The sequence below is a fragment of the Nicotiana tabacum genome, chromosome 18 (genome assembly GCF_000715075.1).
Source record: "Nicotiana tabacum cultivar K326 chromosome 18, ASM71507v2, whole genome shotgun sequence".
In the NCBI taxonomy this organism is placed as follows: domain Eukaryota; kingdom Viridiplantae; phylum Streptophyta; class Magnoliopsida; order Solanales; family Solanaceae; genus Nicotiana; species Nicotiana tabacum.
The window spans coordinates 1424491-1450779 of record NC_134097.1 but is presented as its reverse complement, the minus strand read 5'-3'; the positions used below and the strand labels follow the sequence as shown (position 1 = coordinate 1450779).

Genomic DNA, 26289 nt, shown 5'->3' with positions numbered 1-26289 from the left:
GCAATAAATAGGGGATCGGGGCTAGCACTCTCAAAACGACCGGCCGGGTCGTTACACTTTCAAACTCCATTTAGTTTTTGATTTAGGATGGTTTTTTCACTTTCTACCTCCACTTAAATTTAGCAGTATAAAATTTCAAACACGATTTATCATAGGATAAAGTGACCACTTTGTAACTCCTTTTAGTTTTAGGAGGCTTTTTAAATAAAATTTTGACTGAATTAAATTTTAAGCACTTTCATTTTATACTAAGAAAGTTTCGATCACTCTGTACTCATTTTAGTTTTAGATTAATTTTTTATGAATTATTAGGTAAAAAAAAATAAGCACTTTGAGCTCCTTTTTATTTTAGGAGACTTTATTTTTCTTTTTTAAATCTTTATTTATTTTAACTATATATAATTTTACCTTACATAAATCTTTTCATGTTTCAATTATATATGTAATGATTCTATAAAAGAAGCTTTACTATTCTACTATTTTTATAATCAAAACTTACACAGTTTTACTTTAGAAAATGTCAAAAAAATACATAAAATAAAATAGTCATTTAATTATTTTTTGAATATTTAGGACCTTGATTGTTTCTTAAATATTTTGGACGTCAAAATTAATTAAATTTATGTATTAAATTTTTTCCTATTCTAATTATCTACTATACCTTATTTGTAAAAGAAAATCATATTTTTAGATTTAGTAGCTTAAAACTCATATATTACAAATTCAAATTAGGACTTCTAAGGCACGCATGTCATATGCCTTGAAATCATACTTTTAGCTTCGAACATCATTTTGAGGTTCAAGGATCTTAATTATTATAGTTTTAAACTTTCAAAGCGGGTAGGCACCTTTTACCTTTCAATCAAATATTATTTTTCTGATATTTTTGTATAATAAAGCAAGTATTAGAATAAACTAAAGGAAAAATTAGTAGAATAGATCAAATTCCTAAACATGATTAACAAAATTATCATTTAAAACTTATAATTTTTTTGTTAGTTCTTATATTATAACGTAAACACATCTTTTGAATAATATTTATATTATTTTTAAAAACATATTCTCATTAATACGAGGTAACGCCCAGCGAACGTACAATAAGATGCAACGCACATACATTTCATCTATTGATACTATATTAAAAGCAAGAAGCTCTTTATTAAAATTTTATTCACATTTTTTATCTTTTAAAATAGCTTTCATATTAGTCAAAGCTATAATTTAATTAATTCTATTATCTAAAATTTTAAAATCAAATAAAATTTTAATTATTATTTTTTTTTCTTCTTTTAACTATATAGAAATTCCTAATATTTAGAACTATACATCACCAATAAATTTTCTTTCGCATATTTGACATAAAACTTTAATCTCCAGAATATTGTTACTACATATTTTTTTATCTAACATTAAATGTACGTACAATATTTTACTCCTATAATTAATATTTTTTAGTAATTTACATGTATTTTTTCCCACAATAATATACATGCACATTTACTTTTAATATTCTTTGCTAAAATATTTGGCATTTTATTAAATGCATCATAGCAAACTTAATCAAATTATTCATCGTTGTAAGTCCAATTATTGTAACTCTAACTATCGCATTAACTTAATAAACAAATGTTTGCATCTATTTTAATGTCCATTACAATTTTACATAACTTGTTCTTTTACATGAATTTTAATTGATTGACGTGATAAATACGTGCAACACACGTACCCTAGAGCTAGTACCAAAAAATACTATGTGACGTTTTTTTTTCTCGTCCGTTAGCTAGGTCCTAAATGGTGTAACTTAAGTTAGCTAACTGAACCCTACCCCTCTCTCCCCACACTCATCCCTCCCCCTCCCTCTTAAAGTAATAAAAATATACTAGTATCTTGAAGATTTTAATATCGGAGCACGAGAGAGCTTATGACCTCGCGGATGGAGAGAAATTTAAACCCTCCATATTTCTATAAATACTTCGATTTTCAAGATCGACTCTTTTAGCCGCTCAGAAATTTATCATATTCGCGCTTCGCCCACCCTATCCATCCGCCCGCTGACAGATAGGGGGCTTACCTATGTATTCCCTACGCTTACCAACACTTATAGGCTTATTCTATTGCCGTTAAAATTAAAAAAGAAACAAAAATGTTAAATGCGGGACTGGATTTCAGACAAGAGATAAAAATGGGCCAAAACCTTTTGTTGGTAAGGTGGCAGCTAGATGTATAGATACAAATAGAGAGAACGAAATGGGAGACCAATTTGTTGTCAATTTAGGGTCCTCAAATGGGCCATATCTTTGGGCCTACATATCACGTGAAGTTCATATGCTTAGGTTTTCAATATTTGGGCCCCACTTTTAACAAAGTGACGGCGACGCCAGAGTTTGGCTAGGTTGGCCACTTTTTGGGCTGCTAATAGTTTAGCAATATTTTAGATTGTAATGGCAAAGTAATCACGAATCTAATTATATTGATAATTTCGCTCCTAACTAAATTTGTTCCAAAAAATTAATCAATCAATCGTTTGACCGAATCCGAAGCCGAGCGAGCGAGCGACGACGGCGCGAGGCTTGCCTTCTTCTTAACTCTTTAAGAACTAGAAGAAGAGCAATTGTATATATACCCATCAAAAACTTTTTCCCCTTCCGGGACCATGTCCCTTTGTCAAGGAGGTTGTCAAGGAGGGAAACTCAAATATTTTCAATTTTCTTCCATTTCCCATTCAACCTCTTTTAAGCTACATTTAAGCTTAAAAACCCCAACAGAAACAATGCGAAAAGGATAAAAAAAAAAAAACCAGTAATCGTTGGTGTAGTTTGAACTATAAGATTTGAAACTCAGTGATTATTGTCGGGCTTTGAACCTAAAAGGATTGTTCACCTACGATACCTCTTTTGAACTCAAGGATAATATCCTACAATTTCAGATGTAGAAGTTACAACTCCATGATGGTGTCATGGAGTTCAAAACAAGGGATCTTTGTGTGAAACAGTGTGAAAAGAATTCAAACCCCGATAATCGGTTGCTGGGGTTTGAACCTGTAAAGGTTTGAACTCCAGTAATTATTGTTGGGGTTCAAACCTACCTAGTAATTATTATTGGTCTTTAAACCTACGAAGGTTTGAACTGCAATACATTGTGTTAGAATTTACCTTTAAAAGCTCTAAAGTCTAGTATCGTACGTAATCCGTATATTTAAGATTACACATGTAGAGAATTTTTGAAATTTCACTTGTAGAATGTTTGAAATCCAGCATCAATCATTGGAGTGCTCCTGTGTTTTAGATAGAGGTATCTTTGAGTGGCTACTGTGCCAGTACAATTGAAAGACGGCCAAACTTTAGTAATCGATCCAAAAAGTAGCTATTTATCAATTTTCCTCCTTTATTCTTAATCAAAAGTCAAAAATTCTTAGAATAAAAAACCCCTTGGGGGGGGGGGGAAGATCGACTATTAAATTCCTAACAAAAAGAAGAAAAAAAAGGTGACAATAAATATTTTTTCAAATTTTATGAATCGTCGATGTAACAAAATATATTTATCTAACATGTCACTTATAAGTTAATTAGTAATCTGATAAAATAGTAATTATCCCACCATAGCATGTTAAACACCCTTTTTTAATCTTGCGAAATTAAAAAAATAAACTCAAAGCAATTTTGGCTCTTAACATTGATATAATATGAGTTATAACCTGAATAGTTGATTTCGAAAGTAATAATTATAGAAAAATATGCAAAATTACAGGAACAATGGAACTGATGGTCTTAAAACTTCAAATCTCTCTCTCAGTATACGCTAAAAATAATTAAAGAATAATTTGGATATATGTGCTACTATATAAATACGTTTGTATTACGTATAGGATATCTAGCTTATGTTAGATATTGAAGATCGCCATTACGAGTTTTGGTGGGATATATGGTTCGGATTTCTCCAATATCCTAAAATTGAAAAACATTACAACGCGTTACAAAACTTTTTAGAAAATGGAAGAAGGTTAGTGAGCCTATATGGTGCCAATTCGAATTAGTATGACCTGAGAATTATGGATACCGAAAGGTCAAATCGAGAAGTGGAATCAGGATTTCAAGTTTAGTGGGTTCTAAATTAATAATTTATACATGTTCAACGGATTTTTCAAGACAAATACAGGATTCGAACCAAAGTTATTCTGTTCACACTCTAGATCCTCCCCTGAGTACGAGACCTCTGTTTAAGAATGAAAGAATCATATCCATCTCACCACAACCCTCGATGATATTTAGGCTTAACTTTTTGAAACAACCCTCGATGATATTTAGGCGTTGCTAACTTTTTAAAAGATATAATCCATATCATTGTATTAGTCATTTTCATAATATTAACGTTAATATTTATTGTTGCTGAAAATAGCCAAATGCTGAGACCAGATGTTTGCCAAATGCTACAACATTAATTTCTTTCTTGCAGCTGTTATGTACTAGATTCTTTGAACCATCCACTATTTGTGGTTTGTAAGCTTAAAAAATCTTAGATTTACCTAATCCTTTGTCTGTTTGGTATACATACGTTTTCCACTCTTAAAAAATATCTTCGTCCTAATTCTTATGAAGTCTTGGTTATGGAGCCGTTTTATTAGGGGTCGTTTAACTTTTTATATGAGATTTTTCGGCGTGAATGTAAATTTAATCGGACCAAAATACAAATATCGAACATCAGAAGGGAAACTAAAAGAAAAAAACTTTCGTTCAAGTTCTTAAAAATGGTTGCATAATAATGGTAAGCATAGTACTAATTTAATTAATTTCACGAAAATTTTGTTTATTATCACATGAAAATTTCTATCTACACATGTTAATGTTCATATAGAAAAATTGATTCACCTAAACTAAATGCTAAATTAGTCCAATCCATATATAAACCTTGCAAAAAACTGCATATAAAAGATCTAAATGTAGACCTTGTAAAGTCACTTTTGATTTTTTTTTGTTTTTGTAACAATAAAGTTATCCAACTTAATCCAATTCTCCGAGAAAGTCATTTCAGTCTGAAAATAATTTATTTGGTGCCGAAAATGCCATGTTACACACTTAATTTTAAGCTAATACATAGTTATTTATGAAGGAAGCATTGGAGCAACAGTAAAGTTGTTTCGGTGTGACCTATAGGTCACACGTTCGAACTGTGAAAGTAGTAATTAATGCTTGTATTAGTCTAGACAGTCTACATCACACCCCTTAGGGTGTTGTCCTTTTCCAGATCCTACGTAAACGTGGGATGCCTTGAACATATATTTTTTTTCTATTACCAATATATATATATAAAAGATATTTTTGTATCATTACACTTTGTATTAAAAGTGTGAAATTGTGTGCACGCTTGTCTCATATATAATGTTTGAGCACGGTTTAGTTCCAAATCATGTCTAAGGTGGACAAAGTGTTAGATAATTGCCATTGGCCTACTATTTTTTAATTTAATAAACTAATAATAGGGATTAATACTATTACCAAAACTTTGGAAGATCTCTTAGAATTTGGACACGTCATCACTCTTATACAAACTTCGAGAACATTTCTAACTAATAATTAGTGACATACGACATCTCTTTGGTCTCATCTCCAGCCAACTTTCCAAAAATAAAAAAATATCTAAAACTTTAACCTAACTTTGTCTTTTATCTAAGTTGTTATTAGTCTAATAAAAGTTGATGGAATGGAATTAAAGTATAGAAGAAAAAAAAAGACAAGATCCATTATGGATTGAGCCAATGAGAATTTAACAAAAGATATCATGTTATAGTCAAAGGCAGGATATGGCACACTCAAAAGGCAAAGGTTTTGAACATACCTAGTAAATTCAACCGCAACAATAACAACAACAAATACAATTTAATTTCACGTGTACATTTTGGGAAAAATAATGTATATACAGACTTTATTCATGTCATGAGAAGGTAAAAAAATTACTTTAGATAAACTCTCGACTCCAGGAAAGATTTAAAAAAACAGTAACAACTAGCAGTATCAACAACAAGATACATAATAAATAGAGGCATTCGCCAATGTTAATGCACCTTCAACGGGAAAAAAAATAGACTTATTGTGGGATGAATAATATCCACCTATGGTTAACTAGAGGTCGGTTTTCAGCCTTTGAAATAAGAAGATTTCTAGTAGAGAAAGTTTTTTTCCTTTAATAAGTTTGTATGCAGTGTGAATTCGAATTAATACGGCATCATAATGCGGATATTGAATATGGGTCAGAAATATATTGTAAAAAAGCTGGCATTTGGCAAAAGGTAAAACTTAGTAGGCGTTTGGACATAAGAATTATAAAATTCCAAAAAAAAAAGTGGAAAAAAATTCAAGTAAAGATGATATTTGAATATTAGAGTTGTGTTTGCTCATGAATACAATTTGGAACCGTTTTTGAAGTTTTTTGAGTGATTTGAAGTGAAAATTTTGAAAAATAACTCTTTGAAATTTTAAAAATTTCAAAAATTAATTTTTATTAAAATTTAAAATTTTTATAGACAAACACTAATCCGTGAAAAAAAATCGACAAAAGTGAAAACTTTCTTATGCGAGGCACAGTAAATCCTTTTATATATCAAACTTTATCAAAGTGGCTAAAAGGACAGGTGAAAGGTCGGCTGGATAAGGCAATCTTTTACTATATATTTATGATAAAATTGTCCTACATTTTGATATGTACAACTCCAAATGTGGGACCCAACAGTTCAGAATAGCCAATCAAATTTCAGAAACAGATATCTCCCCTGCCTGTGATAAGACAACTCCAATTGTGGGGCTGATATTTTGTTTCAGCAGCAAATTAGAAATTTAGAAACTTGCATATGAAAAAAAAAATCATTTTTTGACCAATAACGGACTTGCAAAGGAGTCACTTTCAATTCCTATTTTCTTCTTTTCCTTTTTGGTTTCATTGTTCAGATGATTTTGATTGCGTAGCAGGACAGTCCGGTGCTCCAAATATTCCGTATTCATGTAGAATTTGGAAAAAAATCACATTCTAAGTAGTGTAACGTAAACAGTCTATCATAAAGCAAGAATTAGTAATTGTTTCAACGACTCGCACCAATCTGAATTATAAATTTAATTATAAAGTCACTTTGAACGGTAGATTTTATCGTTTAGAGGATAAAGTCTAATACATCACTGCCGTCGTGAACAAAATATAATTACTGTAACGTTACAAAAAATAATTTTTTACTTTGTTTCTGGTGATAAAGTTTAATAAATTTATTGTTATAGTTTGTACGTTCAATTATTTTAACGTGATAAATAATAGTTCTATGACTTTAATGTTGTTGTGGATAAAATTCAAAGGCTATACGTGAAATTAATCTTCAAAGTTAAAATTTTATGTTATTAGTATCTAAACAATCAATAATTACTAAATGCAACTACTATACTTTAACAGCCTACTATATGATTTTAACAACATGTTAAAATCTTGTTAGAGAATATATCCCCCTTAAATGGACCTTATGTGTCGCAAATCTAGATATAATCAGTCTCCAATGCAAATACCAAATATCGAATGAAAAAACTAAAAAAAAAAAAAATTATGTTAATCCATTTAAATTATCTCATATCAATATTATGCAATGTTTACACAACAACAACAACAAATTTTTTTAGTAAAATCCTACAAGTGGGACCTGAAAAGGGTAGTGTATACGCAAATCTTACCTACCTTGTGAATATAAAAATATTATTTTTAGTAGATCATCGGCTCAAGAATAGTCACAACAATGTCATGAAAATGGAGAAGCAATGTAGAAAGAAACAGTAACAACAACAAGAAAGAAAGAAAACTAAAACAAAAAAGAACACGTCGTATGAAAAATATGCGACTAATAATAGGAGTCTAAGAAAATATGTGAATAATAATAATACTGCAAGAATGAAAAAGAAGTACGATCGACTACTTCCTACACTTCTACTCTCATTCTCGACTTTCACACCCTCATATCGAGTATCATGTCCTTGGTAAGTCGTAGATGTGTTATGTCCTGCATAATCACCTCTCCCAAATACTTCTAATTAGGCCTACTTCTACCTCTCCTCAGATCCCCCTATGGCCAATAAGGGCATGTTCTTTATTATTATTATTATTATTATTATTATTATCGTCTTATCTTATTCTCTGATTTTTATTACTACTTGTTATTTTCTTTGCTTCAATTATCTTACTGTATTATTATTTTGTTGTTATTACTATTCTTGTCTTCGTTATTTTTTACATGCTTCCTCGCTACTGTTTGTCAACATGGCTTTTTTTCTTTTTCAATCATGCATAGAAACAATTCTCTTCGGTCGATGGTATGTTAGAAACAACTCATGAGAATACATTAAGTATATTATTGTTATTGTTGCAACAATTCCCTAATAACTTAATATGATTGGGGGAAAAAAAACTAAATATAATTTAACATGAAAATCAAATCCGTCAGCAATCACTTTCATTAGTTATGACCAAAATATTTTACTCCAATATTATTAGTTAACCTTTATGTAGTATTGCACCACGTCATTGGACGGTTGGAGAAATAGTATTTTTACAACTTAGTTCCAATCCAAATAATAACATTAACATATCATTACAAGAAAATATAAAATATGAAAAAGCTGATTGAGCTATTTTATATTGAATAGATCTGCTACCTGTCATCTAAGCCTATTTGTGGAGTCACGGCTGGCTTGAACAACCAATCAGAATTTAAGAACAGATCCTCAACAAACTAGTTTTAAATAAATATTAGTATTAAATATTGAACTGACCCTCAACGGCTCCACAACAAGTAAATCAAGCAAAACAAAATAATAGTAATATTTTATTTTAAAAAAAGAATAGCCCGATATACAAGTTATTTCTCTTTGACGCAAGATCCTAAGGAAGGGCCGCGTCCAAAATTTATAACGTAAAGCTCGTTAGAGTATGAAACAGCTCTGAGATCTCTGATTAAATGTGAAGTAATCATATACATCTCACCACAATTCGTGATGGTTAAAGAAAAATATTAGGAAAAGCTGATTTAAACATTTTATATTCGAAATCTATTAGATTTGCCACGCGTTTATCTACGGTCACAGCTGGCTTATGCAACCAATCAGAATTAAGAAACAAATACTACTCAACAAACTAGTTTAAAAAATAATATTATAAATTGAATAGCAAATTAAAAAAGTGCTAGTAATACTTTGACTATTATCTGAGTTACCAAAATACCCCTTCCATAAGTACATAAAAAAAACTAAAACCCATTGGACATTTCGGGAAATTGGAATGACAGCTTGCTAAAAATAGAAAATACTAGTAATATTTTAATGCGGCATCAAAACGAAGGAACGACGCCGTATCGTGAATCACTAGCAATGAAACCGGCGCAGGAGTAAATCTGGTCAATATCGGAGTCAACGCCGGCGCCGGAGGAATCATTTCTCTTAGCAAAACGACCTTTAATTCTTGGCCTTGTTTCAGCATAAGCTTTTCTTGAAGCATATCTTATAGTTTTCTCAAATTTTCGATTTTTCTTCTTTTCTCTGTACCTTAAAACTCTTGCTTCTCTATTCATTCCAATTAACTTTTCAGCTTGAGCTGAACTTCCCATTTCAACACTGCTATTCACACTGCTACCAAAAGGGTATGATATTTCTGAAATTGAGCTCCCATCTGGTACAATTCCAACATCTAAAGACGATGATGACACCTGGAAGTTCAAAAAAATTAAGAAAATTAGCTTAACTTTCAAGAAAATTGCAAAATTGAGCAAAAAAAAAAAAAGCAGCACGATGCATTTAGCCCGCTAAGCGCGGGTCCGGGAAAAAGTCCTACCACAAGAGACTATTGTACACAATTTTACCATTCATTTCTATAAGAGGTTATTTTCACGGGTGTAACCCGTAACCCCGTCCCCTTCAAAAATTGGGAAGTAGTTGTTAGTAAAATGATGGGGTTTTAAAAGTAAAATTTAAAATTAAAAAAAAAGTTAAATTTCAAGAAAATGCAAAGTTGGGTGTTGGTAAAATGATGGGGTTTTAAAAAAAAATTTAAAAAAACGGCTAAATTTCAAGAAATTTGCAAAATTGGGTATTGGTAAAATGATGGGGTTTTCAAAAAAAAATCAAGAAAATTAGCTTAAATTTCAAGAAAATGCAAAGTTGGATGTTGGTAAAATGATGGGAAAGAAGAAATTAGCATAACTTACACTGTGACTGAGTGAAGGGGTGGTGTAAGATTTGATGTGGGTTTGAGTGAAATCAATCTCAAAATGCTTTTCTTGATATTGAAATGGTAATGGTTTTATTGTGGATTGTACAGGTACTACACTGTCATTTGCTGAATTATAATTGGGTTGAGAGTTTGTGTCTATAGAAACAGAGTAATCAAAATCAAGAATGTTTTCTGAATCTGAAAATAAGAAATCCATTGGTTTCATTTCCACTGTATTTACTGGAAGATTGGTAGTCATTGTGTTTGGAGAAATCCATGGATCAGAATTAAAGTCTTCTTCATGGTGTCCGAGACAAGCTGTAACGTTACTGAAGTCAGAGGCTTCGGCCGTGGTCATGGTCATGGTCGTGGACAGAGAGTTGGAGTTGTTAATCGACACGAGGAGCGTGTCGGCGGTGGATTTCACGACGGATTCGACGGGGTCGTAAAAAGGGACCACGGGAATCCGCTCGTGGCGTTGAGCCAGAGGGTTCGCAGAGTGGATGTCGCTGTCACATGCGACGCAGATCGTCCGCCTTGCACGTGACGCTGGCTGCCGCCTGCTCGCAGACCTCGCATATCCATACCCGCTCGTGGCGGGCGTTCCCATGCACCCGCATGTCGCAGCCCAAGCACATGAACATGTTGTCTGTTCGACAGAACACGAGTGCGGCGTCTAAGTGGCAATACTCGCAAGGTTTTGCCGCAGCCGCCGCACCCCATCCTCTTGGAAAACAATTTGAGCCGCCTCTCAATATGCCCATATTTTTCTCTTCTTTCTTCTTCTCTGGCCTGTTGAGTTTTCTTCTCTACTAGTACTAGTGTGTGAGTTTGGATTTTGCAAAATGAACAGCTATTGCATCTTCTTTTAAGGGAAATCTTGACGCTGACGAGTATAGGGGTGAAACGTGGGTTGAGTTTTGGCCACAAAAAAGATTCATGACAAAGCAAATGATATTATTTTATGTTAATTGTCATATGTCTGTGCCGACGTAGGGCCTACTTTGAGGAGGTGGGGTTTGGGGGGGGGGGGGGGGTTTAGGGGTGGGGGGGGGGAAAGATGAAATTTGGGTGGAAGTAGATTGTGATGGGGCGACTTGTTCAAATTGTAAAAGAAGATGAAATCTAAGAGTTAGATCACGAGAAGAGTGAGATTTGAGATTTGAGAAGTGGGAATTGAAAAGTTGTCTGATTTACTTTTTCAAAAGATTAGATGTAAAAGTTAAGTTTCATAGCTTTTCTAGTAAAGTTGTTTATTTGCGTTTGTAAAATGAGTTCATAATGCCCGTCAGAGTTAATTGAGTTAGTTGGGTTAGTGATTTCTCACGTGCAAGACTTGAGATCAATTGTCGTCGTATCGGGCTTCCTAGTGCGATTTATGTCTCTTGTGTGATTTGCGAGCTATTACATAGTGAGCAGGTTGCTTGGTGCACACCAGTAAGGTAGCTTTCTCAGTGATAGCTCGTCGCATCGAGCTTGCCGAGTGCTATTTACATCTCCTGTGTGGTTTGCGAGCTATTGCACAGTGAACAGGTTGCCTAATGCACACCCGAAAGATAGCGGCTGCGTGTTTCCCTGAGAATTTTTCAAAAAATAAGATCATAATACCGCCAAGGTCGTAATGGACAAAATAGAATCTCTCCATTCTTTATTAGGAGTAAGGAGTCCCGAGTTCGAGTCCTATTACTGAAAAAATCCTATCGCAAATAACACTTCTCTCTTTAAAGGGCCTTACGCGGCAGAAAAAAGAAAATCATAATACTATAAAAATAATCTTAACAAATCTTAAACAGAGTAAGTTATATTATTACTTTTTTGATCGAATAGAAAAATTGTATTAATACAAAAAATGTAAAAATTGTTATAAAATAAAGACTATAAAAGAAATAAACTGAAGACAAGTATAGAAGGAGATTGATATTTTATTCAACTTTCAAACTTATGTAAATAATGAACTGAAAACTCCTCTATTTATAGAAGAAATGAAGCAGCTGCAAGGCTTTTCTTTAGCTGCTTGTAAGCTGTCTGCATGAGCTCCTTGCAACCTGCCTGTTTAATAAGAAGCTGCTGCAAATCATTTCATTGAGCTGCTTGCAACCAGCCTGCATCAGCTGCTTGTAGATAAATTTCAACAGAGTAATAAATGGATAATCTTCTTCAGGAAGATTATCTATAGCGGAGTAATAAATGAACATCCACAATATAATTATTTTCATAACACTCCCCCTTGGATGTTCATTAAAAGGTATTGTGCCTCGTTAAAACCTTACTAGGAAAAACCCAGTGGGAAAAATCCTAGTGAAGAAAAAAGAGTACACCTATTTAGTAATACGCATTTCTAGCTGCCTCATTAAAAATCTTATAAGGAAAACCCTGTGGGAAAAAACCTTAGTAAGGAAAAAAAGAGTACATCGCATATTTTACTCCCCCTGATGAAAACCTTGTTTCAAATATTTGAGTCTCCGCATTCCAATCTTGTATACCATCTTCTCAAAAGTTGAAGTTGGCAAAGATTTAGTGAATCAATCTGTCGGATTGTCACTTGAACGGATTTGCTGCACATCAATGTCACCATTTTTCTGAAGATCGTGTGTGTAGAATAATTTTGGTGAAATGTGCTTCGTTCTATCTTCTTTTATAAATCCTCCCTTCAATTGGGCTATGCATGCAGCATTGTCTTCGTATAAAATTGTGGATCTTTTATCATACTCTAAACCACATTTTTCTTGAATAAAATGAATCACTGATCTCAACCATATGCATTCCCTACTTTCTTCATGAATAGCTATTATCTCAGCATGATTTGAAGAAGTAGCAACAATTGACTGCTTTGTGGAGCGTCATGATATGACAGTACCTCCACATGTAAATACGTACCCGGTTTGAGATCGAGCTTTATGGGGATCAGATAAATAACTTGTATCTGTATAACCAACAAGATCTGCACTACCTTTGTTAGCATAAAACAAACCCATATCAAGAGTTCCCTTTAAATATCGCAAAATATGCTTAATCCCATTCCAATGTCTCCGAGTAGGAGAAGAGCTATATCTTGCTAGTAAATTAACAGAAAATGCTATGTCAGGCCTTGTAGCATTAGCAAGATACATAAGTGCACCAATTGCACTGAGATAGGGTGTTTCAGGACCAAGGAGTTCCTCATCCTCTTCTGGAGGTCGGAACGGGTCCTTATTCACTTCAAGTGATCGAACAACCATTGGTGTACTCAATGGGTGCGCTTTGTTTATGTAAAAGCATTTTAAGACCCTTTCTGTATAGGCAGATTGATGCATAAAGATCCCGTTTGCTAAATGTTCAATTTGCAATCCAAGACAAAATTTTATTTTTCCAAGATCTTTCATCTCAAATTCTTTCTTAAGATATTCAATTGCCTTTTGGAGCTCTTCTGGAGTTCTAACAAGATTTATGTCATCAATATAAACAACAAGTATAACAAATTCTGATGTCATTTTCTTTATAAAAATATATGGATAAATAACATCATTTATGTAACCCTCTTTCAGTAAATATTCACTAAGGCAATTATACCACATGCACCCAGATTGTTTTAAACCGTACAAAGATCTTTGTAATCTGATTGATTACATTTCCCGAGATTTCGAATATGCTTCAGGCATTTTAAATCCTTCAGGGATTTTCATGTAAATCTCATTATCAAGTGACCCGTACAAATAAGTTGTAACCACATCCATCATATGTATTTCAAGTCTTTCACGTAAGGCTAAACTGATGAGATATCGAAATATTATGGCATCCATAACTGGTGAATATGTTTCTTCATAATCGACTCCAGGTCGTTGTGAGAATCCTTGTGCGACAAGGCGAGCCTTGTATCTTTTAACTTTATTTTGGTCATTCCTTTTTCGCACAAAAACTCATTTATGACCAACTGATTTTACACCAGCAGGTGTTTGGACTACTGGTCCAAAGACCTCTCTTTTAGCAAGTGCGTTCAATTCTGATTGAATTGCCCCTTGCCATTTTGGCCAATCAGATCTTTGTCGACATTCTTCGACAGATCGGGGTTCAAGATTCTCACTATCTTGCATAATGTTAAGTGCAACATTATATGCAAAAATATTATCCACCACTATTTCAGATCGATTTAAATTAATCCCATCACCAGTAGAACTTATTAAAAGTTCCTTACTCACTTGAGTCTCGGGTTCATTGATTTCTTCAGGAATCTCAGAACTAATCAGATCTTGGGTCTCTTCAGGAGATCCCTTTATAATATCATTTTGATCATTTGTCGATTTTCTTTTTTTAGGATTTCGATCCTTAGAATACAAAGGCCTACCACGTTTCAGGCGTGCTTTAGGTTCACTAGTTCTTATGCTAGTAGATGGTCCTGCTGGGACATCAATTCGTATAGGCACATTCTCTGCAGGGATATGTGACTTAGTTATCCTTTTTAAATCAGTAAACGCGTCTTGTATTTGATTTGCTATATTTTGTAAATGGATGATCTTCTGGACCTCCTGATTACATATAGGGGTACGTGGATCAAAATGAGATAATGATGAAACTTTCCACACAATTTCTCTTTTGATTTCCTTTTTCTCTCCCCCTAATTGTGGGAAATTTGTTTCATCAAATCGACAATCTGCAATTCGAGCAGTAAATAAATCTCCCGTCAATGGTTCAAGATAGCGAATAATAAAGGGTGATTCAAACCCAATATATATTCCTAACCTTCTTTGGGGGCCCATCTTACTGCGCCGTGTTGATGCTACTGGCACAAATACAGCACATCCAAAAATTAGTAGATGGGCAATATTTAGTTCATGACCAAAAACTAATTATGACGGAGAATATTTATTATAATGTGTTGGTCTGAGACGGATAAGTGATGCTGCGTGTAAGATAGCATGGCCCCAAACAGTAGTGGGCAATTTTATTTTCATAAGTAGTTGTCTTGATATCAATTGCAGCCGTTTAATAAATGACTTTGTAAGGCCATTTTGAGTATGAACATAAGCTACAGGATGTTCAACTTTTATTCCAACTGATAGACAGTAATTATCAAAAGCTTGAGATGAGAATTCTCCAGCATTATCAAGGCGAATAGCCTTTATAGGATAATCTGGGAATTGTGCCCTTAATCGAATTATCTGGGCTAATAACTTTGCAAACGCCAGGTTGCGAGATGATAGTAGGCAAACATGAAACCATCTTGAAGATGCATCTATTAGGACCATAAAATATCTAAACAACCCACTTGGTGTGTGAATAGGTCCACACATATCCCCATGTATACGTTCTAAAAAGGTAGGGGACTCAATGCCAACCTTCATTGGTGATGGTCTAGTGATCATTTTGCCTTGATAACAAGCATCACAAGAAAATTCATCATTTGTAAGAATCTTCAGGTTCTTTAATGGATGCCCACTCGAATTTTCAGTAATTCGTCTCATCATTATTGATCCAGGATGGCCCAAACGGCCATGCCAAAGCACAAAAGTATTTGAATCAGTAAACTTCTGATTTACGATAGAGTGTGCTTCAACTGTACTAATCTTTGAATATTATAAGCCAGGAGATAAAGTTGGTAACTTTTCTACAATGCATTTCTGGCCAGAAATATTCTTTGTAATACAAAGATATTCCACGTTCATTTCATCTATTGTCTCAACATGATACCCATTTCGGCGGATATCTATAAAACTCAACAAGTTTCTTCGGGACTTGGAGGAGAATAATGCATTATCTATAATAAGTTTTGATCCCTTAGACAGAAATATAATAGCTCTTCTGGAACCTTCAATCAACCTTATATTACCAGAAATTATAGAAACATTTGCTTTTTCCTTATGCAAATAAGAAAAGTATTTCTGATCTTTGAATATGGCATGAGTTGTTCCACTATCAATTATACAAATATCTTCATGATTGGTCTTTGATCCAAACATAATTTGAGGATTATCCATATTCTTCAAAATGACATAAACAAAATAAATATGATAGTAAACATTATTATCAAAGCATAACTTTTATTTATGTACAACAATTACATAACCATACTATCTACTACAAACAAAAATTAAAATATTTATATTTCTACAGATTCACTACCGATCACATGACTTGTTTCTCCTTCTGGGAGTGCAAAATAATCAGCTACATCCAAATGCATGAAGTCTAAATTATCTTCAGAAATAAAATTTGCTTCAGCATTTTTCTCTGTCTTCTTCAGGGAGGCTTGATACAAATCAATCAGGTGCTTTGGCGTACGACATGTACGTGACCAGTGCCCTTTTCCTCCACATCTATAGCATGCATTTTCTGGCTTTGCTTCTTGCACCGCTTCATGCTTTTGTTCCTTCCTTTTCCACTGCTGGTGGTGAGGAGGTTTCTTTGGTGTATTGTTATTACTACAATTAGAGTTTCCTCCCCGACCACGGCCATGACCACGACTGGGGCCACGTTTTCTTCCACGCTTAGCTTGGTGGAAGTTCGTCTCATTCACTTCAGGGAATGGACAAGAACCAGTAGGTCGGCTTTCATAGTATTTTTATTAATAGCCCATTATGTTGCTCGGCTACAAGAAGATGTGAGATAAGTTCAGAATACTTTTTAAATCCCATCTCTCGATATTGCTGCTGCAGGAGCATATTCGAGATATGAAAAGTGGTGAAAGTTTTCTCCAACATATCATGATCAGTAATATTGTCACCACATAGTTTCAATTGGAAAATAATTCTGAACATAGCAGAATTATACTCACTGATAGATTTAAAATCTTGTAGCTTTAGATGAGTCCAATCATAACGTGCCTGTGGAAGAACGACCATCTTCAGGTGGTCATATCTATCTTTCAAATTATTTCACAGTATGACTGGATCTTTAATAGTAAGATATTCCATTTTCAGGCCCTCATCAAGGTGATGGCGTAGGAATATCATTGCTTTGGCACGGTCTTGGTTTGATGCCTGATTTTTATCTTTGATGGTGTCTGCCACACCCATCGCATCAAGATGAATTTCGGCATCAAGCACCCAAGACATGTAGCTTTTTGGCCCGATATATCCAGGGCTCCAAACTCAAGTTTAGAAAGATTTGACATTATTTAGAAAAAGAAAGTTCGTACCTTTAATACTTTCAAAATATTTTCTCGAGATGGCAGAGTCTCGTGCTAATAACTAGGGGTGTACGTGAGGCGGTTTGGTTCGATTTTTTATTAAACCAAAACCAAACCAACTATGTCGGTTTACTAAATTTATAATTAAATCAAACCAACATAAACTCGGTTTTTTCGGTTTCGATTTTTGTCGATTTTTTCGGTTTCCTCGATTTTTCGATTTATTTTCGGTTTTCCTTTTTAGTTATATTATGCTTGAAAAAGAGATCAAATAATCACCAATTGTCCGTATGATTACTATTCATTAAAATAATATATGAGGAATAGCAATTGTTCGTATGAATCATAATTCCAAGACCTTCCATGATAGAAAATGATAACAAACATGTGATAAACCAAAAGCTACAACCCAACTTGTAGTTCCACAAAAAATATTAAGTTAATAAAAGTTGGCCAAGACAAAAATTAGAAATAAGCAGCCAAGCACCATGAATAGGTTGACACTATTTTGTTTAACTGAAGTTCTAAACTAATCAATACTCAAAGGGTCGCCTGGACATTCTGAGAAAAAAAACAGTTACATGTTAAACAATATAAAGATAGAATCAAATTAATTATGAATTAAATATATAAAATTACATTCTTCAACTTGCTCAATTTTCTTAATTTCTTCTAGATAGTCTTGAAGCTTGCATTCCTTCTTAGAGAACCTTTAACATTAAGCAGTGATTTCATCACAAATGTAAGTACAATATTGGATTGAAAGAACACAACTCGTAACATCAAATTTCAGGACCAACAATCTAAGATGACAATTATACCCAAATTTAAAGGGACAAAATAACATAATTGGTTTAATCAAATACTTTAGCTTACCAAATTGTGTTGGAGCAGTAAGACTAATATGTAATTACAAACTTGGACAGTGGCTCAGAATTGCAAAGAGGGAAGCTCGTCGTGAAGTGGATGGAAGGGTTTTCACTATTTGGGATTTTTTTACTTTGGAGTTGGAAGATAGGAAAGATACAGAAGAATGAAGACAAGGAATAACCTATTTTATTATCTTTTCTTATTGGGTTTTAGTTTGGGCTTCAAACTTAGGTTGTGTAATTAGAATCTATTAAGTGGATAGTGAATTTACAAGCCCACAAATAAATAATATCTCAAGACATTGAAAACTATAAAATAATTTAGAAAATACTTACAAATTAGATTTAATGATTATTTTTTTTGTATAAATTTATATATATATTATGTCGGTTTGATTTAGATTCGGTTTGACTTTTTTTTTTTTAATACCAAACCAAACCAAGAGTGATCGGTTTTTTTATTTTCCAACACCAAACCAAACCACAAGTCGATTTTTTTCTTCGGTTTGACTTGGTTCGTCGGTTCGGTTTGGCTTGACGGTTTGGCTTGTACACCCCTACTGATAACGTATTATAAAATAAAAACTATAAAAGAAATAAACTGAAGACAACTATAGAGGGAGATTGATATTTTATTCAACTTTTAAACTTATGTACATAATGAACTGAAAACTTCTCTATTTATAGAAGAAAGGAAGCAGTTGCGAGACTTTTCAGGAAGCAGCTGCAAGGCTTTTTTTTAGCTGCTTGTAAGTTGTCTGCATGAGCTGCTTGCAACCTGCCTGTTTAATAAGAAGCTGCTGCAAATCATTTCATTGAGCTGCTTGCAACCTGCCTGCATCAGCTGCTTGTAGATAAATTTCAACAGAGTACTAAATGGATAATCTTCTTCAGAAAGATTATCTATAGCGGAGTAATAAATAAACATCCACAATATAATTATTTTCGTAACAAAAATAAACAAATTAGCACTTACCTCCCCTTACAAGGTAGCTCTTTGTATGTTTTGCAACTTTTTGATATACTTTTTTGCCCGCCAAAAGTAGATATTTACTTCAGCGAACAAACAATTGAGCAAAGATGCCCATAGCATCCTATTGGGTTCAACTTGGAAAAAAGTGCCCCTTAAAAACTTCCTTCAACAAAATAATAGAAAACTTAGCTAAAGTAAAAACATCGAAATAGCTACTCCTGATGAAGTGACGAAAATATGAAAAGTTAATCATGAACAAATAGGAACTACAGTCATTTTAAACTCCATCAATATATATATCGTGATATTTTATAAACTATAGGTTAAAAAGGTTTATTACCTGATGGAAAATTCCCAACTTACGGAATTAAAAATCACGACCTAAACTCGTAGGATTTCAACTTCACTAATCGAGCAATTTTTAGATTACAGCCTATTGTAACCTAGGAATTAAACTCTTAATCCCTCACTCACTTGTAATAACTCTATTACAAGTCTTTTTGTAATAACTCTATTACAAAACTCACAACTCGACTAACTTTAGCCAAGACACAAACACAAGGTTTATGGTTTTATAATTGGTTTCCTACACAATGCTTCTAGCTGAGCTAAGTAGAAATTACAAGTAAATCACTCTAACAAAGGTGCAACATAACTAGGGACATATAATAACACAATGCTGGAAACTGGTCCTTCGTTATGTTGTTCTTTGTTCTTGAAGCTTGGAAGTCACTTGCAAGATGGCAACACACTTGAGAGAAGATTTGATTAATTCTGGAATGTGCAAGTGTGTGTTTTATTTATTATTTCATGTTAATAATATCCAAGTGATATCACTTGAATGATGCAAGCAATATCTGGTACAAGGCATGTCCCAGAAGGTGGTTGTTGCACTGGTCACACTGTTGCGTGTGTGCAGAGGAACAGTTGCCACAACTTTACAGTTGTGAACAGTTGACTGGTACAGTCAGTAAGGGAACTGATGTTCATATGTTCCCTCTGTCTTCTCTTTGACACTGATTGTTGGAACTTGTGCCTACTTGATACTTGTTTTTGAATACTTTGAGGATGTGTAACAGATTCCCTATATGGTTCTTATTATTAAGTTTGTTAAATTATCAAAACATAACATGTCGCATAACGTTTCATTACCTACAAATTTACATTAAAAAGATTAGTTGCCCCTCAAGATTTGAAAAGACTTCTTGAATCAAAACTTTAATTTGTTTTTAGTTGTGGCAGGAAGGCAAAGGAATTGCATAGAGTTCAGGTTTTGTCATTGTCATGCATTGAATAACGAAAGCACTACTTTAATTTTGGATGCCAAGAATTATTAAATTAAATCTTTCCTTTTCTGAAAGTAAAATATATTAAAAGAAGTTTCTTTGAAACCAAAAGTGTATGATTATTGTAACATTTTTCAAATGATTGAGACGTACGGGAGGTTAAACAAATTATGAAATACCCTTGGGGAGAAGATTTATTCGCACAAATATTTATATTTTATTCTAGACTAAAAATTTTAAAATTTTTCTTTTTTCTTTTAAATTTCGCGTCGAGTCGAATACCGCACACATACTAATTATTGACATGTTGAGTTTTACTATTACAATAATGTTTACTCTTTCATTCTGGCCAATTAGCAGGTTGGGCCCCGTTGAATTGGTACGCACTAAGATACTTAAGTCAATTATATATATATCTTTCATTCACATGTGATTATTAGATTGTTTCCAATAATTGAATTCATCAATTATTCTTTTCCAAAATAATATGCATATGAGAAATAGTTCAAAATTTAAACTTTATAGGTTCAAACTTTATAATTTTTTAGTATTGAATCCATTATATTTTAAAGTTATGAGTTTATATATACTATTCACTATAATTTCAGTGAAGTTTTTACACATAAATTATACTACATGTTAAAAATTATGAATTCAATTGAACCGGTACATGAAAATGGTACATCGGCCCCTGATGAATACTTATGTAGGTGCTCATTTTTTATTCTTGCAACATATTTTCGTTATTGTTGACTAAATATATTGACAAGCGATAGTGGAGATGCAGTGGCGAAGCCACGGTCTAGAAAAATGGTTCAATTGAATCACCGCGCTATTTCTTGCATTGAGATTTGAGAGCATCACAAGTGCAATATCGATATTATTATACTATTAAATCACGTAACCTGACTTTTTTTTTTTACCGGGGATTACACTCTTTAGGAATATAGTTTATGTAGCGTATTATTTTACAAATCAAATATTGCTTCATTAACACAACATTTCTGTTATGATCGAGTTACCGGGTAGTGTAGAATTTAACCAAACAACGTTATAATGATAATAATAAAGACAATACAAGTTGATAATAACGGCAATTAAAGAATATAAAGAATACACAAATTTAACGTGATTCGGTCAAGGTGATCTACGTCCACAAGCGCAGATGAGCAATTTTACTATACCAACAAGAGTACAAAAGATAGTACAAAATTAGAGTAAATACTCTAATTAGTCCCAAATACCTCAAGAGAATAACCTCACAAGATCACTCCAAAGAAAGAGTTCACACAAGTGTTTTCCAACACTCATTCTCTTATAAAATACTCTATAATGAAATAAAGGAGGAGAAAGAAAGACATGAATGAAAAACTCTTGAATTGGTGTGTTTACAAATGAGGATAAGCTCATCTATTTATAGCAAGAAATCCTTGGCCTAATAGTGGATATTATGTCATGGCAAATATCATGATCCACAAATTTGTTATAGTGGATATTATGTCATGACAAATGTCATAAAAATTTGGCCTCCACTTGAGAATAAGCCAAATTAATGGCCATATTACAATTTCGTTATGTGGTCGACCAAACGACCCTAAGAGTTTAAGAAGCCAATATTTTCTTCTCATATGTCACTTTGATGAACAAAATTACTTGGTATCTGTTGTCTGTTGGTGAAAGTACCACATATCTCGTAGAATTAATCGAAGTACACGCAAATTAGCCTAGACATCACGATTATAAAAAAAATAGAAAATATACAAACGTTGTTTAGGGGGTAATACAATATTACAAAATACAATTACAACAACATAAGTATTAATGAACCAGCCAGCTCATTAATACTTTTTTTTTGGTTTCCTACCTGGCGTTCGGTACCCATATTGGGACCCGATTAAATTCGAATTTGCACCGAAAAATTCCACATTAGGGGTAAAGCGCTCCCTAACAAAGACGACTTCATACTCAGAGACTCGAATCCGAAACCTCTGATTAAGGATGAAAGAATACTTACCAGTTCAGTTCAGTATGTGCTAATACTTGTAAAGTATGAACGTAATACAGATATATGCTAGGCCACAAGTGACAAGACAAACTATAAGTAGACCACGCGACCTACCAATTCCTTAGTCTTGCCCATTTCTTCCTTTTAAATTTTTTGTTCGTCTTTTTTGGTGTGAAGATATATAAAAATTGCAGAGGGGAGGATGCTCATCAAGCTTAAATTGAAGAATGATTAATATTGCTCTGACTAATAGTTGTTATTTTCCTATATTCGAAAGAAAGATAGGGTTAAAATTGATCGTAGTAACAGCAAAATTTTTAATTGATAATCACTTAAACTTATAGTTTAATGATATTAATTGAAGTCTTCTAATGCGTTATTAAAATGAACGCTTGATATTGATTCTATTTTGGAGGCCAACGATAGATAATAATTTTCTCTTTTAAACACATAGCACACTACGAGTCTATGACAACAATTATGAATGTTTTATTGGTTTTATCATGGAAGTCAATGACAAATAATAATTTTTTCTCCTTCGAATATAACTTATAATTTTCGTCGTAGACTTATACTGTCCTCTTCAAAGAGCAACTCTTGAAAATGAAAAGTGAGAAAAGGAAATTGAAAATTAAACTCACACACTCATTTGTGACGGATTAATAGATCGAAAGCTTTGCTATTACAACATGTTTTTGGTCATAAAAATAGAAAGATCGCCCTAAAAAGAAGATATAATGATGTCATGCAATGCGTAATCTCAGGAAAAAAAATTGTTATTTAAAAAAGATCTAAAAACCAGTTTGGATTGACTTATTTTAAGTGACTTTTAAGTTAAAATAATTTTTAAGTCATAAGTTAGGAATTTTAGCTTTTGGCTTTTGACTTGTTTTTATCATTTTAGCTTAAAAATTAATGCTTAAAAGTACTTTTTTACATTATCCAAATATTACAAAATAACTTAAAAATTATTTTAATTTTAAAACACTTAAAATAAACCAATACAAACGGGCTCTAAATTGGCTCAAAAATTATGCAAAAGCCAAAATAGCCAGAAAGACTTTTGAATGTCGCATTCCTACACCAATTGCTAAGCAGAAAATGATCTTTCTTCATTTATTATTTCTTTTTTTCTAATTTGCCTTTCTTCTTTCTTTTTATTTTTCATTTGGTTTATCTATTTAATAATTGTCTTTTGTTTTATTGTCCTCTTGTACAAGGTGGACAAGTGGGTCCCAGTTGTTCTCGTGATATTGATCAGGGTGGGTCCCTTGTCATGTGCTTCAGTAGCTATTTGACGGGTCGGGTTTGTATGAGAATGGTTTTATCCTTTCCTTAGCAGGAAATAATAAATGGTTATTTATGATTTAAATAGAAGAAATTGATTTTGCAATTCCTTTTTTTTTTTTTTGTACTTTTGCAGATGTATTAAGCTATTAACTACTGATTTTTATGAAAATGGGTTATATGATTAAAATAAAATTAATAATGAACCATAAATTAAAATTTTATTTTTATTCTTGAATAAACTTAAAAGGTAAAAAGGAATGTTTGCATATCATGTGTTTGAAGTTTATGAGTTTCTATAGCGACCTCAAATAAATATACAATAGTAACTGAGTTCACAAACAAATATTTATGGATGTTTAGTAAATTTTTTAAGACATAAAAGTTATATGCAAAAACTAATGGGTTCACGAAAACCCACACATACTAAGTTAGATTCGCCCCTGAATGCAGTGGCGGTTGCAGCTCTTCGACGATAGCTTCATCAACTTAGTTTTTTCGATGAAGGCCTACTAAAGTTTTAACAAATAATAAACATGAACCCATGATTTTAAAAGTATAATGAGTTTAATCCTAAGGACATTAAAAGTCAATTTCATCAAGTTTAAATCTTGAATCCGCTTCTACGAGTGTGTCAGGAATACCTATGTAGCTACGAATTTAGATTTCATTTTTTCACCATTTTTTTCACCGCTTGCATTAGTATTGGCTACCTACATCACACTCCCTTGGGGTGCGGCTCTTCCCTAAGCCCCGTGTGAATGCGAAATACTTCATGCACCAGGCTACCTTTATAAACAATGAACTTCCCTGCAGTGCCTTAGTATAGTTTTCTGGTTTAAATATTTGAATAAGTAATAGTCGTATATTTAAGTTGGGTGCCAAATTTGCAAGTTAAGCAATCGTGTCTTATATAAGAATAACCCATTTTTCGCCCAAAATTACTTTGATGATTAAAGATTGTTGCTAATTGTTGTGGATTCGCAGTTTGGCTTGCTATGTTATGGTACTATGAGTATTTTCAATAAGGGAGCTCGGAATAAACATTATTCACATGGGCAATATTTACATACGAGTTTACGTAAATTCAGTAACTTTAAGTACTTTTGATAAACATATAGCATTAATTAAATATGTGTAGTTTTAATTAATATCATCCTTTTTGAGTAATTAATGTGTTGTAACTATTTTCATGGTGCTTCAAGTGTACTAATGTATTTTTAGGAAACTAAGCCAGTGAGTGTTACGGGCTAGAAGGATTGTGAAAGGGATTGGGCTTGATGGGTCATAGTTTACATTTTTGGTTTTGGGCCTTTGATTGTTGATTTTCATTTCTTTTCTGAGGATCTTTACATAAATAGCCGGCCTGATTCGCAATTTATATTTTCTAGTCATTTACATAGATTATACATTGATTATACACAGTTATACCATATCGTACATGGATTATCAAGATATTATATATCCACCGGCTATTTTTAGTTTAATCAGTTGGATGATCGGCTATTTCTGTTAACTCTTCTTTTCTTTTGCAGCTGATTTACACGGTCTCTTTTTTAAGGGGTACTCTTTAGATTCTGTCTATATTTTAAAAAGTTATGCAAATTTAGCCATTTAAAATTTACTTTTTGGATCAACGTTAGACTCTAATGTTTGCTCACATAACTTTAAATTTGCTCACAAAATATTAGGTTGTATTATAACGTTTGCAAGAACTTACAAAATTTTAGATCTTGTTCTAACGTTTCTCATAAGATCTTTAATTTGCTTAAACAAAATTTAAATTGTGACCGAAAAGGTTCATCAATTGCAAGAGAAATAAAAAAGAATCATTTACTAAACAACATATACAAAGGGACAACGACGAAAATTTCACTTTCTTTCTTATTGTATACGGGTAAAATCGAGCTCACTGAGCACCCCGGTTTCCCGGTGAGGCAAATGGAGCAGGAACGTGACCGTAAGGAATCGGAATCAGAGCGAGGAGCCCCTCGTATCGGGGCTCGAGCAAAACACCAGCCCTCGGGGGCATCGGGACCACGTCCTCTGGGTCCGGTTCGAGCCTCGATACTTCGGAGAACATTACCAAACAACCGCACACGACTAACAAAGGGCAGTGATGTCTGTGCCCAACCGGATATCACGACGTGAATCTCGGCCCGTATCGGCAGAAAATCAGTGATTAGCGAAACAGAAGATTTTTGCCTTTATTAGGATTGTACTTAGGGTAAAACTCCCCTACTATATAAAGGGGTAAGCTTATTATTCATAAAACACATTGTTACATGCATACCAAGGCAATTTACTTCTATTCTCTCTATCTCTAAAAGTTATTCAAAATTTTTATTTTTGTTCATACGTTCTTCATAAGTGCAAGCTCGACACCGAAGGCAGGTTCCTCGTTGAGCCATTAACCGAGCTCGGGATCACTCTTATCATTGGTTTGGCCATTTATTACGTCTTTCATTTGCTTAATCTAACGTTATTAATCACTTGTATTGAATTAATCTACATATCCTTAAAATCGCATTTAAATTCAATTG

At 33.1% G+C, this 26289-nt stretch overlaps 1 pseudogene; it reads right to left on the bottom strand.

Annotated features, from left to right (window-relative positions):
* Window positions 1-9154: 9154 nt before the first annotated feature.
* Window positions 9155-11076, bottom strand: LOC107781018 (zinc finger protein CONSTANS-LIKE 5-like; annotated as a pseudogene).
* Window positions 11077-26289: the final 15213 nt, after the last annotated feature.